Consider the following 9,046-nt stretch of genomic DNA (forward strand, 5'->3'; position numbering starts at 1 on the left):
CCATCATCAGGGGGGGCGCCAAATTACTGTCTTGCCCCTGGTGACAAAAATCCTAGTTTCGGCCCTGCTCACAGACGTGATATTAGTTGCATCAAACAACACCAGCTACTCGGGTACATCAGCAGGCACTCCAGCAACATTCCTGAAGTAAGATGACGACAACAGCATAATTTTGAAGATTTTAATAACAGGATCCAGCAAATTATCATCTATGAAGAAGGGTCTTTAGTATGTTAAGATGTCGAAAACTGTTAAAATAAAAACAAATGAAACATTAAAAAACACAATTTTCTTGAATTATGTATTATTACAATATATTTGAACAAAAGTATTGGAACAGGTTATTACATTTTTTTTTTAATTATTATTATTTTGTTTTTAAATTTGTCTTGTGGGGTTGGAGTTTGCTACAACATGCATTTGTGCATACATTTTGCATTGGTGGGATACCTGTCTATTTTGTTTTTTCAATGTCGTCTTGACAAGACTAAATGCTCCAACAATTGCCTCCCTCCTGGTATAAATTATTTAAAATACAACGTGTTTTTAAAGAATACTTACATTGGCGCAAGTGTGCAATTTCAACCGCACAGTCAGTGTGTAATAGAGGACTTAATGATTTCAACCTTTATTAGACTTTCTTTTACTGCTTTATTAAACATTCCTGATTCCATGTGGAAAACACTGGTAATACTGTATAGTGTACCAAATCACCGCTTCTGTCAGCCAATCATCGGGCGGTGATAGAGAACATGCATTGGAAATCAGGCACATGCCCTATGTAGTTTAGGAAAAGTGACACTTGGTGGGCAAAAAGTTGTATTACACGTAATGACTTTTTTCCAGCATTATGCTACACTACATTACTAAACTTTCTGTCTTGCACTGTCATTCTAATACTTTTTTTGGAAATCAAATTGCTAAACTTGAACACATTTTTACACAACCCTTCTAAACCTGATGTAGTTAATTTGCCCGCTTTTGGGATGCCGCCCATCGAAATCCCGATGCCTGAATCCTGAACCATGGCTAAAGACAGATGCCAGTATACAGACCTGGTATGAGTTGCCGACGCCTGAATCCCGACCAGTGTGAAAGTATCATTTTATGCCGCATGGGGGCGATGGTTTAGATTTAGGCATCATGGGGGGTTAGGGTTAGGTACTAGGGGGGAGGGTTAGTTTTACACACTAAGGGGGGAGAATTAGGTTTAGGCACTAATGGGGAGTTTTAGGGGTGAAGGAGGAAGGGTTAGTGCACTTCTGGAGTCCCCTTCAGCATGTTGATGATTGGGATGCTGTTGTTGGTCTTTTGACCGGCGGCATGCCGTCTCGCCCTTCCCTACACATACACTGGAAAACAGACAAGAAAAACAGAACAATATACAAACACACACAAGAACTCATCACAATGTACTTGCCATCTGCTCTGCGCCAGTAGTGCTCTATGCCGGCCTACCAAGTTCTTTTTCGTAGACCGGACCCTTTAAATCCCGCCATTAGGCTGAACCGTGAGCTCCTGGCTGCCTGCAACAGATCCTGCCAGGTGAAAAGATGACAAAGAACAGAAATTTAGACCTACAAACTTATTCAACTCACCACAAACTCCCAGGCCCTAGCTCCATTCCATTTGGCCCCTGTTCCTACAAGTACACTGGATAACAGACAAGAATAACAGAACATCATACAAACACACACAAGAACTCATCACAATGTACTTGCCGTCTGCTCTGCACCAGTACTGCTCTATGCCAGCCTACCATGTTCTTTTTTGTAGGCCGGACCCTTTAAATCTCACCGTTAGGCTGGACCGCGAGCTCCTGGCTATCCTGCAACAGCTCCTGCCAGGTGAAAAGATGACAAAGAACAGAAATTTAGACCTACAAACATATTCAACTCACCAAAAACGACCAGGCCCTAGCTCCATTCCATTTGGCCTCTATTCTTACAAGTGCACTGGAATAAAGACAAGAATAACAGAACAATATTCAATTACAAACACATACAAGAACTCATCACAATGTACTTGCCATCTGCTGTGCGCCAGTAGTGCTCTATGCCGGCCTACCATGTTCTTTTTTGAAGACCGGACCCTTTAAATCCCGCCGTTAGGCTGGACCGCAGGCTCCTGACTGCCATGCAACACCTCCTGCCAGGTGAAAAGATGACAAAGAACACAAATTTAGACCTACAAACATATTCAACTCATCACAAACTCCCAGGCCCTAGCTCCTTTCCATTTGGCCCCTGATTCTACAAGTACACTGGAGACAAGAAAAACAGAACAATATACAAACACACACAAGCACTCATCACAATGTACTTGCCGTCTGCTCTGCGCCAGTACTGCTCTATGCCGGCCTACCATGTTCTTTTTCGTAGACCGGACCCTTTAAATCCCGCCGTTAGGCTGGACCGCAAGCTCCTGGCTGTCCTGCAACAGCTTCTGCCAGGTGAAAAGATGACAAAGAACAGAAATTTAGACCTACAAATAAATTCAACTCACCACAAACTCCCAGGCCCTAGCTCAATTCCATTTGGCCCCTGTTCTTACAAGTACACTGGATAACAGACAAGAAAAACAGAACAATACACAAACACACACAAGAACTCATCACAATGTACTTGCCATCTGCTCTGCGCCATTACTGCTCTATGCCGGCCTACCATGTTCTTTTTTGTAGACCGGACCCTTAAATCTCACTGTTAGGCTGGACCGCGAGCTCCTGGCTGTCCTGCAACAGCTCCTGCCAGGTGAAAAGTTGACAAAGAACAGAAATTTAGACCTACAAACATATTCTGCTCACAACACACTCCCAGGCCCTAGCTCCATTCCATTTGGCCTCTGTTCTTACAAGTGCACTGGAATAAAGACAAGAATAACAGAACAATATACAATTACAAACACACACATGCACTCATCACAATGTACTTGCCATCTGCTCTGTGCCAGTAGTGCTCTATGCCGGCCTACCATGTTCTTTTTCGTAGACCGGACCCTTTAAATCCTGCCATTAGGCTGGACCGCGAGCTCCTGGCTGTCCTGCAACAGCTCCTGCCAGGTGAAAAGATAACAAAGAACAGAAATTTAGACCTACAAACATATTCAACTCACCACAAACTCCCAGGCCCTAGCTCAATTCCATTTGGCCTGTGTTCCTACAAGTGCACTGGAATAAAGACAAGAAAAACAGAACAATATACAAACACACACAAGCACTCATCACAATGTACTTGCCGTCTGCTCTGCGCCAGTACTGCTCTATGCCGGCCTACCATGTTCTTTTTCGTAGACCGGACCCTTTAAATCCCACCGTTAGGCTGGACCGCGAGCTCCTGGCTGTCCTGCAACAGCTCCTGCCAGGTGAAAAGATGACAAAGAAAAGAAATTTAGACTTACAAACATATTCAACTCACCACAAACTCCCAGGCCCTAGCTCCATTCCATTTGGCCTCTGTTCTTACAAGTGCACTGGAATAAAGACAAGAATAACAGAACAATATACAATTACAAACACACACACAAGCACTCATCACAATGTACTTGCCATCTGCTCTGCGCCAGTAGTGCTCTATGCCGGCCTACCATGTTCTTTTTCGTAGACCGGACCCTTTAAATCCCGCCGTTAGGCTGGGTCGCGAGCTCCTGGCTGTCGTGCAACAGCTCCTGCCAGTAAAAAGATGACAAAGAACAGAAATTTAGACCTACAAACATATTCAACTCACCACAAACTCCCAGGCCCTAGCTCAATTTCACTTGGCCCCTGTTTCTTTGTGCAGTGGATTGTGGAACTTATTTATGCGCATTACTGTACGCCAACAACAACCAAGATTTATTTAAAAACCAATAAGTTCAATGCAAAATACTTAAAAAATATATAATACAGGCGGAAATCCCTGATGCTCTCGCCTCCACACTGAGCTGCAGCAGCACATTGTCCTGGCCGCTCCCAACAACCTCCGGGCTGGCCTGGACTGACACAGGATGGTGGACATCACCATGTTAGCCCGGCCCAGGGTAAGACAGCGGCATCCCTGCACCCGTTACTTCCTGGTAATGGGAAAACTCCGGCTCCATAGCACCCCCTGGGGCCTTCTAAGGTAACTGCACCCTGTCCTCTGTCACTGTTCTATAAAAAGTATGGGGGCCCCTTTGTCACTGCCCTGTACACTGTATCGGGGACCCTCTGTCACTGAGCTATACACTGTATGGGGGCTATTCTTTCACTGAGCTATACACTGTATGGGGGCCCCTCTGTCACTGAGCTATTTACTGTATGGAGGCCCTTCTTTCACTGAGCTCTAACCTGTTTTGGGGCCCCTCTTTCACTGTCTTACACTGTATGTGGAGCCCCTCTGTCACTGACCTACACTGTATGGGAGCCCCTCTATCACTGACCTACACTGTATGGGAGCCCCTCTGTCACTGACCTACACTGTATGGGGACCCTTTGGCACTGACTTACACTATATGGGAGCCCCTCTGTCACTAACCTACACTGTATGGGGGGCCCCTCTGTCACTGACCTACACTGTATGGAAGCCCCTCTGTCACTGACGGAATCAGTATGATTTAGACCAGCGATTCAAATCCTGACAGTGGAAGCCCAGCAGGAGTGAAAATCCCGAAACTACAAAAGGTAAGTATAACTAACCTTTTTTTACCCCCTAACCTCTCTGCAAAATGCCTAACCCTAACCCACCCTTCCACGCAGCCTAACCCTAACCTCCTGGGGGTGCCTAACCCTAAGTCCCCCCAGGGAGCCCCTAACCTAACCCTCTCTGTACTTGAACAGGCTTATGTGAAAGCGACTGAGTATTCAACTGTAGCCCGGCTATGGATTTAAAGCGGCAATAAAGGCAGGATGTGCTCTGGATATTCACACTGCTTGCAGTTTACGCTCACTGCAGGCTCCAATTAGTATTTCATGTTATATTTACTATGATCTAAATAATATTTCCCATCCGTCCTCCTTGTGTCGTCTGCGATTCCCTGCTGATATTCACCAGGGTACTGTTACTTGTTTTGTGAGATACTAGGGGGTATATTTACTAGAGATGAGCGGTTCCGATTCTGTGGAATCCGAACCGCTCCGAACATTGGGGATCCGAGTCCACCCGAACCCTGTTCGGGTGTTCACCGCCTGACTCGGATCCCCGTTCGGGGCCGAACGGCGGCCGCCTGATGTCGGATTCTCACTAGAGAATCCGACATCAGGGCTCCTATTGTGTAGGGCAGAGCGCTGTGATAGCGCTCTGCCCTACACAGACACAAACACACAGCCGCCAACGGCAGCTGTGTGTTTGTTACAGCAGCCAATGAAAGTCACACAGACTCTCATTGGCTGCTGCACGGAGGGAGCCGGCTGGAGCTCACACATGAGCTCCGTCTTCCGGCTCCCTCCTCAGCGTGTGACAGCAGAGCGGACGGCGCGGGAGCGGGGATACAGGTAAGTTTTTTTTTTTTTACTTGTGCAAGGGCCGGAAGCGCTACTGGGGGGTGGGTCTGCAACTGGGGGGGTCTTCTACTGGGGGTGCAGGGGGGCCATACTACTGGGGGGGCCTGCTACTGAGGGGGGCTATACTACTGGGGGGGTCTGCTACTGAGGGGGGCTATACTACTGGGGGGGTCTGCTACTGGGGGGGTCTGCTACTGGGGGTCCATACTACTGGGGGGGGCTATACTACTGGGGGGGTCATACTACTGAGGGGCCTGTTACTGGGGGGGGGCATACTACTGGGGGGGCATCCTACTGGGGGGGCTTACTAGTACTGGGGGGGCTTACTACTACTGGGAGGCCATACTACTACTGGGGGGCCATACTACAGGGGGGCTACTACTGGGGCAGCCTACTACTGGGGGGGCATACTACTGGGGGGGGCCATACTACTGGGGGGGCTGCTAATGGGGGGCATACTGCTGGGGGGGCCTGCTAATGGGGGGCATACTACTGGGTGGCATGCTAATGTGGGGCATACTACTGGGGGGGGCCTGCTAATGGGGGGCATACTATTGGGGGGCATTCTACTGGGGGCACTGCATAGAGGACCCTACTACTAAGGGGACTGCATAGGGGGCACCAATGCTGGGGGCATTGTGTAAGGGACACCGCTACTGTGGGCATTGTGTAAAAGGGGCACTACTGTGGGCATTGTGTAAAAGGGTCATTACTGTGTGTCGTAACATAAATAAGAGACACTACTTTATGGTGTAATGTGAATCAGGCCCTATGTGCGGTGTAATGTGAATAAGATTGTACACTGTGACTCCTTGGGCCGTAGCCCACTACTAAAACAAGTACTGTGATTCTGCTGGCCGTACCCCACTGGGAGGGTGCACTACTTTTCATTTCTGCCACTGCTGTGTGGCAATGTGTCATAGATGTGGTTTATACTGTGGTGTCTGTGTCGTTGTGCCGCTGCTTTGTCGCTTAGTAACCAGTCAGCTCACTGCAACCTTTGGCCAGTAATGTTGAAAACAATATTATAAGCTGTGATATGGTCTAAATTGACTGGAAATTAATGTTATTGAGGTTAATAATACTCTAGGAAGAAAAAAAAGACCAATTTATGTGATTTTAGCTTTTTTTGTCAATTTTTGTAAAAAAATCCAAATCCAAATCCAAAGCCAGTCACCGCAGTTTGGCAAATCCAAATCCAAAGCCGGACGACGAATTAGAACCAAATCCAAATCCGGCAAAAATGGTCCGGCGCACATCCCTAATATTTACTAAAGAGTGGGTCTTTAGAAGTGGAGATGTTGCCCATAGCAACCAATCAGATTCTACTTAACTTCTAGCACCTTCTAGAAGATTATAGCTATAATCTGATTGGTTGCTATGGGCAACATCTCCACTTCTAAAAACCTGCACTTTAGTAACTATACCCCTTAGGTCTGATTACTTCTTATGTATGAATGGCACAATAAAATAATATAAGTTTACAGTTATATGTACCATGGAAAGATCTGATTATACCAACAAAAGTAATATATTGTTAGGTATAGAATTTGAGGATGATATAACTGATAGTAAAGAAGTGAAATCCTGTTACCGGAGTCTTGTATGAATGACAGACTTATACCAGTTCTAACCAAACATGGCAGCTTCTTTCTCATTGGTCAGAGCATGGCAAAAGACATTTTGATTGCTTAGAAGTAGGGGTGTGCACCGGCCACTTTTCGTGTTTTGTGTTTTGGTTTTGGATCTGGATCTTTCTTCGTGTTTTGGATCTGGATTGGTTTTGCCAAAACCACCCTTCCGTGTTTTGGGTTCTGGGTTTTGTGTTTTGGATCTGTATTTTTTTTTTAAAAAGCATAAAAACAGCTAAAATCACAGAATTTGTTGGTTTCTCTGCTCCTATGCTATTATTAACCTCAATAACCTTAATTTCCACTCATTTCCAGTCTATTCTGAACACCTCACACCTCACAATAGTGTTTTCATGTCCAAAAGGTTGCACCGAGGTAGCTGGATGACTATGCTAAGCGACACGAGTGGGCGGCACAAACACGTGACCCATCTAGGAGTGACACTGCAGTGGCAGACAGGATGGCAGTTAGAAAAACTAGGCCCCAAACTGTACATAATGCAAAGAAAAAAAAGAAGTGCAAGATGGAATTGTCCTTGGGCCCTCCCACCCACCCTTATGTTGTATAAACAGGACATGCACACTTTAACAAATCAATCATTTCAGCGCCAGGGTCTGCCACACAACTGTGGCTGAAATGATTGGTTCGTTTGGGCCCCCACAAAACAAGCTGGCAATTAATGTGTCCCTGCACAAACTGGCTCTACGGAGGCAAGATGTCATCCTCATCCTCCTCATCCACCGATTCCTCACCCTCTTCAGTGTGTACATCCTCATCCTCACAAAGTATTAACTCGTCCCCACTTGAATCCACCACCACAGGTCCCTCTGTACCTTCTGGAGGCTGGTCTCCCTGGAAGAGCTGATAATTCATTTTGATGAACATCATCTTCTCCACATTCTGTGGAAGCAACCTCCTACGCCTTTCGCTGACAAGGTTCCCGGCTGCACTAAACACTCTTTCGGAGTACACACTGGAGGGGGGGCAACTCAGGTAAAATAGAGCCAGCTTGTACAGGGGCCTCCAAATTGCCTCTTTTTCCTGCCAGTACAGGTATGGACTGTCTGACATGCCTACTTGGATGCTGTCACCGATGTAATCCTCCACCATTCTGTCAATGGTGACAGTATCATATGCAGTGACAGTAGACATGTCAGAAATTGTTGCCAGGTCCTTCAGTCCGGACCAGATGTCCAAACTTGGTCCTGCCTGCCCTGCATCACCGCCAGCGGGTTGCTTAGGATACCTAAGTTTTTTCCTGGCAGCCCCAGTTGCGGGAGAAAATGAAGAAGGAGCCGTTGACGTGTCACGTTCCGCTTCAGCTGACAGTGTGTTCACCAGCAGGTCTTTGCACCTCTGCAGGCTTGTGTCGGCCGGAAAGAGAGACACCACATAGGCTTTAAACCTAGGATCAAGCACGGTGGCCAAAATGTAGTGGTCTGATTTCAACAGATTGACCACCCTGGAATCCTGGCAAAGCGAATGAAGGGCTTCATCCACAAGTCCCACATGCCGAGCGGAATCGCTCCGTCTTAGCTCCTCCTTCACTTTCTCCAGCTGCTTCTGCAAAAGCCTGATGAGGGGAATGACCTGACTCAAGCTGGCTGTGTCTGAACTGACTTCACGTGTGGCAAGTTCGAAGGGCTGGAGAACCTTGCACAACACAGAAATCATTCTCCACTGCGCTTGAGTCAGGTGCATACCCCCTCCTTTGCCTATGTCATAGGTGGATGTATAGGCTTGTATGGCCTTTTGCTGCTCCTCCATCCTCTGAAGCATATAGAGGGTTGAGTTCCACCGCGTCACAACCTCTTGCTTCAGGTGATGGCGGGGCAGGTTCAAGAGTGTTTGCTGGCGCTCCAGTCTTCGGCACGCAGTCGCTGAATGGCGAAAGTGGCCAGAAATTTTTCGGGCCACCCAAAGCGTCTCCTGCACGCCCCTGTCGCTTTTCAGAAAA

The sequence above is a fragment of the Taudactylus pleione genome, unplaced genomic scaffold, assembly GCF_031769625.1.
Source record: "Taudactylus pleione unplaced genomic scaffold, aTauple2 ptg000355l, whole genome shotgun sequence".
Classification (NCBI taxonomy): Eukaryota; Metazoa; Chordata; class Amphibia; order Anura; family Myobatrachidae; genus Taudactylus; species Taudactylus pleione.